This window comes from Porites lutea, chromosome 7 (genome assembly GCF_958299795.1).
Source record: "Porites lutea chromosome 7, jaPorLute2.1, whole genome shotgun sequence".
Taxonomy (NCBI): domain Eukaryota; kingdom Metazoa; phylum Cnidaria; class Anthozoa; order Scleractinia; family Poritidae; genus Porites; species Porites lutea.
The window spans coordinates 10,047,146-10,056,821 of NC_133207.1; the positions used below are offsets into that span (position 1 = coordinate 10,047,146).

Genomic DNA, 9,676 nt, shown 5'->3' on the forward strand with positions numbered 1-9,676 from the left:
CGCTTCTATGACCTACATGACCCGTGACATAAATGACACTTTCGTGACAAATCACCCGGATGACAGGAAACCCTCCTTTGCTGGTAGCTGGAGAAATACAATAATGATCAGTCACATTAAGCATAAAACCATTTATTTCTTTTAGAAATAAATCTCATTTACGTTGTATTATTAGCTGATAAAATAATAAGATTTATTTACCTTTGTTCCTGTGTCTTTATGAGTCGTTTTAGAAGGGATTTGAATCCGATCAGAGACGGTTAACATTGCCGGTTATAAAAATGCGTTTTCTTGTCTGGCGTGTCGTAAATAAGACGCTCAAATTTCGTCTAATATTGTTAACTACTCGATTTTGGACTCGAAAAAACTTTTGCCTTATATTTTTATCATCAACACTACTATCCATCCTAATAACGAAATTGCAGTTAGAGTGAGGAAATTGTTTATTTTACTGCCATTCCCAGCATTTCATCAATAGACGACCGTTACTCTGAGGCTAAAATATGCAAGTTTAGATGCCGTTTTACAGGTTTTTTAACGATCGTTTAAAAGTACTTCGGGTCATGAAATCCTGGACTGTTCGCACTCATTTGGAAGCATATTACTTTTTCTTACTGTTTTTTTAATGCCATTTTGGCATTATCTTTCTGTAATCAGGAAAAACTGGTCGTCTTTATTTCACTAACCCAATTAAGAAAGCAAGATGCACGAATAAATGCCTCAAAAACATCACAAAATTCTCATAAGTGGCACCTAAACTAGACCTAAAGACATGTTTTAGCTGAAGATTAAGAGCTATTTTGTCAAGTTATGAAATAAAACTTGTGGCACAACGCGATTCAGAATGGGAGGATTCGACTTAAATTTGCATATTGATGCCGAATTCGCATTGCGTGACACCGGCCGCCGTGGTAGTAAAACAACAGTCTTCATGACCCTACAAATGACAATTTTTCTGTTGTTGTTGTTGTTGTTGATGTTGTTTTTTTTTGTACTTTATCAACAAGAAAAATCGGAAATAGGCAAAGGTTATAGAAGATTAAGTTTACCTTTCCACTGACCTTCGTATTAATAGTCTCGGCCGGCCGTCCTTTGTTCGACTCCCAGTACTGTGGCCTTCTTATACATGCATCAGGAGTTCTGGACTTCCGGTTGGATCGCACGGCATTGTGGGTAGGCGGGCTCAGAAAAGTGGGCATCAACTTGCAGCTTCGCCATATTGGATTACACGTGCAGGAATATAGAAAATACAGTTGGACTGAGATAAGTGGGCATCAAATCCTTGTTTGGTCGCCATCTCTGCTTGTTTAAAGTTGTTTCGCTTGATTTATTACCCTTTGTATTCACAATCGAATCGAAACGAGACTCACTTACAGAAACTCCAGTGACAAGGCCAAAACAGGTAAGGAGTCGTATTTCTGTTCCGTTTTGTTTTTATCTTCTAACGATTTTAGGCTGCAGAGTGTAGTCGATTTGAGATGGTACGAGTATGATTTTTGCTTATTTTATACTCAGACTTATGTCGTATTTCTTTTGTTTTAATGTAGATTAACTTTGTCCATGGGATTCGGCCACAGAAACTGTGTGGTCCTAGGCTGTCCCAACAGTGGACAGAGGCTTGGGAAGTGGGCGGCGAAGACCTGTGAGCATCATGGTTGTAAAAATGGAGCAAGCATGTGTGACTGCGAGCCACCCTTTAAATTATTCCCGTTCCCGACAGAAAAGAAGAACCCGGAACGCCGATTACAATGGGCAAAAAATATAAGCAGGAACAGTTTGAATGGGGCTCTTTGGATGCCTAACAAGGATTCAAGAGTTTGTAATCTACACTTCGTTGACGGTAAACCAACGGCTGAAAACCCAGACCCAACTTTGCAACTTGGTCACAGCAAGAAAACGAGAGCCTCCAAACGCCCACCACCAACGCCACGGGATAACTCTCTTGCAGTAAGATCCAGAAAACGAGCTAAGCTAGATACAAGCAGCGATGAAATACCAGTACCTGTTCTTGACCACTCAGCTGACAACCTGGCTTGTGATGATGTTGAGCTCCAAGACCCTGAGCCCTCTACTTCTGTCAATGATTGTGTTGACATAGACAGAGCATCCGTAATTCATGACCAATGCTATGTCTATGGCTGGTATGAAATTAATGAAAATTCGAATTTTTGCATGAACACATGTTGCTTGAAAAGCAGACAAGACAAAGACAAAAAAATCGTGGAACTTTCAGAGAAGATACAGGAGCTAAGTGAAAAAGTGAAGTTGCTGGAAGCTCAAATTGTAGCCAAACAGGATAAGGGATTGAAGCATTCAGATCTGAGAAATGACCAGACTGTAAATTTACTGACTGGTATCCCATCAAAGCCTGCCTTTCACAAATTATTTGACTCTGTCAAAGGATCTATAAAAAAAGTGAGATATTGGAGTGGCCCTAAGAAAACATCCAGAAAAGGCAGGAACTTTAGGAAATCACCAAAAAAATTTGGACCAAACCGGGCTCTTTCTTAAAAGGACGAGTTTCTTTTAACACTAATGAAACTCCGTTTGGGATCCACCAATGCAGACCTTGCACAAAGATTTGGAATTTCACGAAGTATCGTATCAACTATTTTCAACACATGGGTCAAAATTTTGGCTAATGAACTGAAATGCCTAATATACAATCCTAGCATGGAAGTTGTTAAGAAAACACTGCCAAAGAAGTTCAAAAAACCAGGATACTGCAAGGTGCGCCATATAATACACTGCACTGAAATTTTTATAGAGACCCCAAGCAACCCTGTAATCAGAGCATCAACGTGGTCAGATTATAAGCACCACAATACTGCAAAAATCCTAGTTTCAATCACCCAAATGGGGCCTTCAACTTCATCTCCGAGGCATGGGGTGGGCGCACCTCAGATGTCCATTTAACAAGGGAATCAGAGTTTTATAACATCCTTGAGCCATATGATGCAGTAATGGCAGATCGTGGATTCACTATTGCAGAGGATCTTTTGCTTCACAGAGCTGACCTTTTTATTCCGCCAGGGAAACGTGGACAAGAACAGTTCACGAAAGCTGATGTACAGAAAACTAAAACAGTAGCTAATCTACGCATTTTTGTAGAACAGGCCATCAGGCGGCTGAAAACATTCCGTATAATCAAGAACGAACTGCCCATCTCTCTTATTGGTAATCTTGATAACATTATTATTGTCTGTGCTGCATTATGCAATTTGTACAAGCCTCTTTGCAAGTAACACGTTATTTTTGGCACAAGATATAGAGTCAAATGTGTAATTCACGAGAAAATCGATACCCCCACTATGGAGGGAAATTAGAAATTCCAGCGGGGGGGGGGGGGGGGGGTCAATTTGCCACCTGTTTTATAGGAGATAAACATCCATAAAAACACTACTGCACTTTTCATTTGGAAATTCCTTAGGGGTTGGGGGATCGTTTGAAAAATAATTCCCTCCATGGTTTGGGTATGGGCTTTTTCTGCCTCTTCTGGAATAACACAATTCAAGATATCAATGGTATGTTCACAGGTTTAGGGAAACTGATTTCCTTGCACTGGTAGGATGACATTACCACAAATATGCATAAACAGGGGCTTAGCCAGGGGGGGACTAAAGGGCCTGGCCCACCTCTCTGAAAGGTAATATATAGTAAATATATGGGACAATCAAGTCCAGAAAAAGCACAGGCCTCTCCCTTTTAAGCCTTGGGCCCCTTTGAGCCCCTTTTGACAAAACCCTGGCTACCCCAGTAATACAAAATTTATGTTGATGTCTTAATAAGACCAGTGTAATCAGTGTAGGAAGCAATTTTTTTATTAACAACTTGATGAACGTTTTATACTTTTGACATTAGATATCAAGGATCAAATAAAGCAATGACTAATACAATAATACATGTAGTTGTTCAATTATATTGTGCAGGCTCCATGGAAATATGATTGCCTGTTTATATAATCAGTCAGATCCATTTTCTAGGTATTTTTTTAAACAATTTATTTTCGCAGTAGCTTCAGGGCTGGTGAAAGACAATTACTATAAAACCAGGTTAGATTTTCTTCAAGCCTATGCCAGTATGTGGCATTAAATCTGATTGTTTCCAAGTGATAGCCCTTTTGTGTGTATACAAAGAAATAGCCCAATTGCCTCTTTGTTATGGCCATCTCACCCTGGACCTGTGTAAAGTACTAATGCTGCTCCTTTAAAGCTACTTGTCCATTACACATACATAAGTATGACAGATTATCTGCTGAGGGAATTTCATTGGCAATGCTAAAAGGGTTCTTGATCTCTACTACTGCTTCCCCACAACAAGAGCACTCTATCAGTAAGTCTGGGGATGCTCCCAAGTACTGTTTAGTTTTATCAATAAAGATACCACATTCTCTATACCTAACATCCTTGTGGTGTTTTTTGAAGTATTTGATGAATTCCTTAACTGCAATGGGCTCCATATCTCTGCCATATTTAAGAGCTGGTAAATTTGTAGGTGGTTTAGCTTTTCCCAATAAGCTATCAACAAGTTTATCGGCACTATTTTCTTCATTGACTTTCATTGATTCTACTTTAGTGAATACTCTATAAAAGTTTGAGGCAGTTATTCTGCCCTCCCTTTGCTGGTGCCAAGCCTCATTACCAGCCTGGCCAACAGTTATTTTCTCTATAGCATCAATTTCATCACTGGAGAGTATGCTACTTTCTCTAGGAGTAGATATTGGCTGCAGTGGCTCTGGTGTGCATTCAGCTTGACTCACTGATTCTACTTTAGTCAATGCCCTGTAAACATTTGAGGCAGTTATTCTGCCCTCCCTTTGCTGGTGCCAAGCCTCATTTTCAGTCGGACCAACAGTTATTTCCTCTATAGCATCAATTTCATCACTGGAGAGTATGTCACTTTCTCTAGGAGTGGATATTGGTTGTAGTGGCTCTGGTGTGCATTCAGCTTGACCCATCAACACAAAACAGGAGTCTGGAAATGTATCCTTTAAATTCTCGTAGAAACTTCTCCTTCTCTCACTGTCATCCAGAGCCCTCTTTTTTTCTACCGGCTGAAAGAGGCTACGCCTGCTGTCTACCGTTGGTCTGGTAGGTTCTTAAGAAAACAAAAACAAAGCTGATCAAATCATGAGGTAATCATAGGCTCAGAGGTTGCTACATTTTGTGGTAATATTAGAGGGACACTGTATCGTGATGCTGCATGAATGAAGTTCAGCCTTGTTTGCAAAATAGTTTAGCATATTCATTTTTCAGCATTTCTCCAATAGCAGTGATTCCTATGTCCTATGTTTACTATATCTTACTTAGTTACCTTTATTTAGTTTTGATGACTTCCAATTCATGTCAGCAATCTTTGTTGGCTTGATAACTGTCTTTTCTGATGGGACATTCCACACACATTGTCTTGATGTGCAAGCTGGGTTGGTCATTCCACTTCTATTAGCAGCCTCAACTCTAAACAGCAATGCTGTGATGTGAATACAAGAGCTGCTCATTCTGAAATTATAAAAAAGGGAATGAAAATAACCATGTAGCATCTAAAAACCTCAACACTGTTGGGGGGCTCAAGAATAATATTGCCCTGCTCCTAGTTTTGTGAAATTCATCTCCCAATTATTTAATAATTAGACCTCAAGTCAGAATGTGCTATATGACAAATGCACCACAGGGCCAGAGGCCAATACCACAAAAAGATGCAAATTCTAATTGTTTTAGTATAGACCAACAAGTTAATCTGTTTTGTGAGTGTGGATACCATTATTTTTTGTTGAAAAAAAATCAAATTGCAAGAAAGCAGGTGGTTTTGCCAGGCACGGCCTATCATTAATAGGCCATTAGTTGCTCACTCAATCAGAATGAAGGATTTGTAATAGACCACTAGTTGGTTTATACTATACCATGACTCTCTCTTAGTTTCAAGGAGCTTGTACCCTTTTTAATTCCATGGTTGAGTCCCTACCACCATATAGCACCATCACACCAGTAACATGAAACTATGAAATGAGATGAAAAATAGGGTTTGACCCTACAAATTAATAGTAATTTATGTTCACTTTTATCTGTCTTGGTAATACAAACCCAGCAACACATGTACAGTAGGCATTGACTATAAAGCCATTATTCTTGTTCGCACAAATCCATGCAGAATGCGGTGTATCCGATATTTTCATGGAATGAGTGCATTTTGCTTTTAAAAAGCAATATTCCGAGTCATCCGTGATTTTATGATATGATATCTCTTTCAACCAGCCAGAGTCAAACAAACGATACGCCTTCCCTTCTTTGTATTCATTTAGGACGCGTTTGTGGAAGTCAACATCCTTCCCTGGGTGATCAATCATCAAAAACAATGTTATATCACTCAGGTATATCGGCGGCCAAGAAGTCATGTTCTCGCTTTCCTTCACCCAGCCATCCTTCAGTTTCAAAGGATCTGGAACTGAGGTCCCGTTTGGCATTATGAGTAATTTTGCCTTCTCTTTTTCGGTAGTAGCAATTCGTTCCAGAGCAGTTGGCTTGATGGAAATGCCCATTTCTGCCGCGGCAAATACGCGGGCTACAAGTTCAGCTTTGGTTCCTGAAACCTTCAAGTCCCGCTTGCGACAGAACTCTTTCAGTTGCTCAGGTTTCCATGTCTGGATAACCTCGAAAGGCAGCTCTTCACGACTCATATCACACCTACATTATAACAAAATAAATAAAAAGTTAAAACGTATTCAACTATCAGAGCTTCACCTCTGGTCCGACTTCTGTCCATTCATTTAGTTAGGAGATAAAAACAAAACGGAACAGAAATACGACTCCTTACCTGTTTTGGCCTTGTCACTGGAGTTTCTGTAAGTGAGTCTCGTTTCGATTCGATTATGAATACAAAGGGAAATAAATCAAGCGAAACAACTTCAAACAAGCAGAGATGGCGACCAAACAAGGATTTGATGCCCACTTATCTCAGTCCAACTGTATTTTCTATATTCCTGCACGTGTAATCCAATATGGCGAAGCTGCAAGTTGATGCCCACTTTTCTGAGCCCGCCTACCCACAATGCCGTGCGATCCAACCGGAAGTCTAGAACTCCTGATGCATGTATTTGTAGAGTGGGTCGGGAAAAATACGCATTACTCCCTACCCCACCCCCTCGCCCTTTTCTTACTGGCATTCCTCGGAGGGTCTTCCCCACAGTCTGACGCCTGGAAGAGGCTATCCGACATACTTCAATCTTGTTCTAACGAACATTTTTGTTTTACAGATAACATTAACGAGAAGGTAATGTTTCTCCTGTCCAGTGACAGGTGGAAGTATTTACATTTTGCAGCGAGAAGGTCCTTCACACATTCACCTTTACACTATATATATAAGACGATGGTACACGGTAGTCCTTGAAGTAAAATTAAGAAAGTCTGGACTGGAGTTCAAAGAAGTAAAATCAACAACCCGCTATTCACGTCTACGCCACAATAAGTGTCGTACTTATAAATTCTTGTCAAGTAAATTGTTATTTGCCCTTAGAAAATGAAATCAGCTGTGAAATGTAAATTGAATTAAGTTAGTGTCCGGACACCTTTAGGAATTTGATATTAGTATAAATTTTAAGATGTATAAATCTACCGGCCTTCGATCACAAATCTGATTGTCTATGTACAGTGCTAGTTAGTGCTATGCTGGTAATGCTGTACGCTATCAATTCCGTCGTGGACAGTGAGTGAAGTGACTGAGTAGCCTGACAGTGTTCGGTTGTAGCCTGTTTATACGACCACTGAATAAAACCGTTAGCCTGTCAAGTTCTTAAGCTTTGAACGACTAGGGGATTTATATTTGACTATTTTAGGGAAATTTGTACCAGATCTCGAACGTTTTTATTTATTTTTTTTTTTGTATCTTTTTTCATAAGATTTGTGAAGTATTTGAGTCTATATTCTTTGTCATAGCATCTCGGTATGCAGACATAAAAGCATTAAGATCCTCTCTGAGTGACTCAACAACATTTTCCCCGGTAGGCTGGTGTATCAAATGAGCGCCGCATCGGGGTCGCAAAAACGAAATGATAAACGCGGTGGCGCCTAATTTAGTAAAATCGATATCAATATGAATTTGGATCCACACGGAGGGTCCAAAGGCCGATTTTTCGAAATGTGATCCTAGATCCTTCAGCTGTTGTTCAGGTGTATGTATTTTTACATCATTAACGTAGTAGAATGCAAGCGTCTGTAAGAACAGGGTAATAACCGCTAACAAGACGTGAGACGAGAAAAGACGTAAAAACAGTGTAGTCTGTAAAAACAGACTCGACCTGGAGAAATGTTCATGCTGAGGAAACCCTCGACAATGCCGGATTCAGACTTCACGTCAGTTCTCACCTCTACTGATTGTTCGAATTCAAAGGTTTTTGTCCACGCTGGGCTTCAATAGAAAATTCTGTCGGTGAATTCTCCATGGTACCAAACAATTGCCATGAGTACTCTTCGATCTCAGTAATATGCCTCAAGGTAGGTAATCACGATTTTGGCTGCATATTAGGTTTAGATATGCGCTTATCACTTTCTGTTTCACGCGTGTATCTTGTGATATTCAAATCCGTCAGCTCATTAATGATATCAAATGTGCATGTGCATCAGCTGACTGTGTAACTTTATGCCATAGTCCAACAGTGATTAATATCAGGATATTTGACTTAAAGCCACTTCCTACTTTTCTCCATAACTTCATTATGTTTGGATCTTCACTTGCCGCATATTTCTAAATAAAAAAAAAATGAGTGGACTACTGAGTTTATCATTGTCTGAACTTGAAATTATGACATCTTATCACAGATAAAGGAACTAGTGATAAGGATATTAGAAATGATTTTACGATTTTGTACGTACGTGATCCCATCCTTTAAAATAGATAGTATACGATCTTAGCAATCTCCAAATCAATTACATGCCTGTCATTGGTCCTAATATTCCTTTCTTGGTCCTCTATGCGAAGAACGTTGTGGCCGCCAAAATCGACCGAGTTTATAGGCCGATATTTGTGGGTAATCCCCGGGAGGACTCCTATATAAAAGTGAGGGGGCTGCTCGTCGGAAAATTAATAATTTATTATTTAAACCCCTAAGGGAGGCCAATGTGGGTGTGGCTCAAGCTTAAACTGACCCCTAATGGAGATTTCTGTGAGGTCAGCGTCACGGCTTTTTTTTTTGGCAAATTTCCTTATGCACAGCCCTAAGCGATACCTGAATGAGCATATTTAGTCACTTTCCCTCCAAACAACCGAAGTGAGACCCAAATCTGCAAACGACGAGCACCCACGTCACTTTTGTATGGAAGTCCTCCTTGGGAAGCAAATCACCATCTGTTTCACTTGATTTTTCGTAGGGTCAATGATTACCATCTTTTGAGAGTATTGGCTCTGCTTCATTTAGTTCAGACCGTCTATGGATGACAGGTTTCATGGTGAGAAGTAATGGTGTCCCTGACAATCGTGTACTTTTATCAGTTGGGAAAAACCGCGTGAACTTCCACCCTATATTTTCTTGTTACTTTCACTGATCTTGCACGATTGGAAATTAATGTTGAAACTTTATTACTTGCGTGTGCCAACTTCTTTATTAACTGGCTGTGATACAAAAGTAGCCTTACACTCCAGACTGTCTCTTGGAGCGTGAAACCAAAAGCTGACTACTGTTAATAGG

General features: G+C 39.9%; 2 pseudogenes; one reads left to right on the top strand and one right to left on the bottom strand.

Moving 5' to 3' along the window:
- The first annotated feature begins 1,560 nt into the window (after positions 1 to 1,560).
- Positions 1,561 to 3,286, top strand: LOC140942775 (uncharacterized; annotated as a pseudogene).
- A 630-nt stretch (positions 3,287 to 3,916) lies between these two features.
- Positions 3,917 to 6,675, bottom strand: LOC140942773 (uncharacterized; annotated as a pseudogene).
- Positions 6,676 to 9,676: the final 3,001 nt, after the last annotated feature.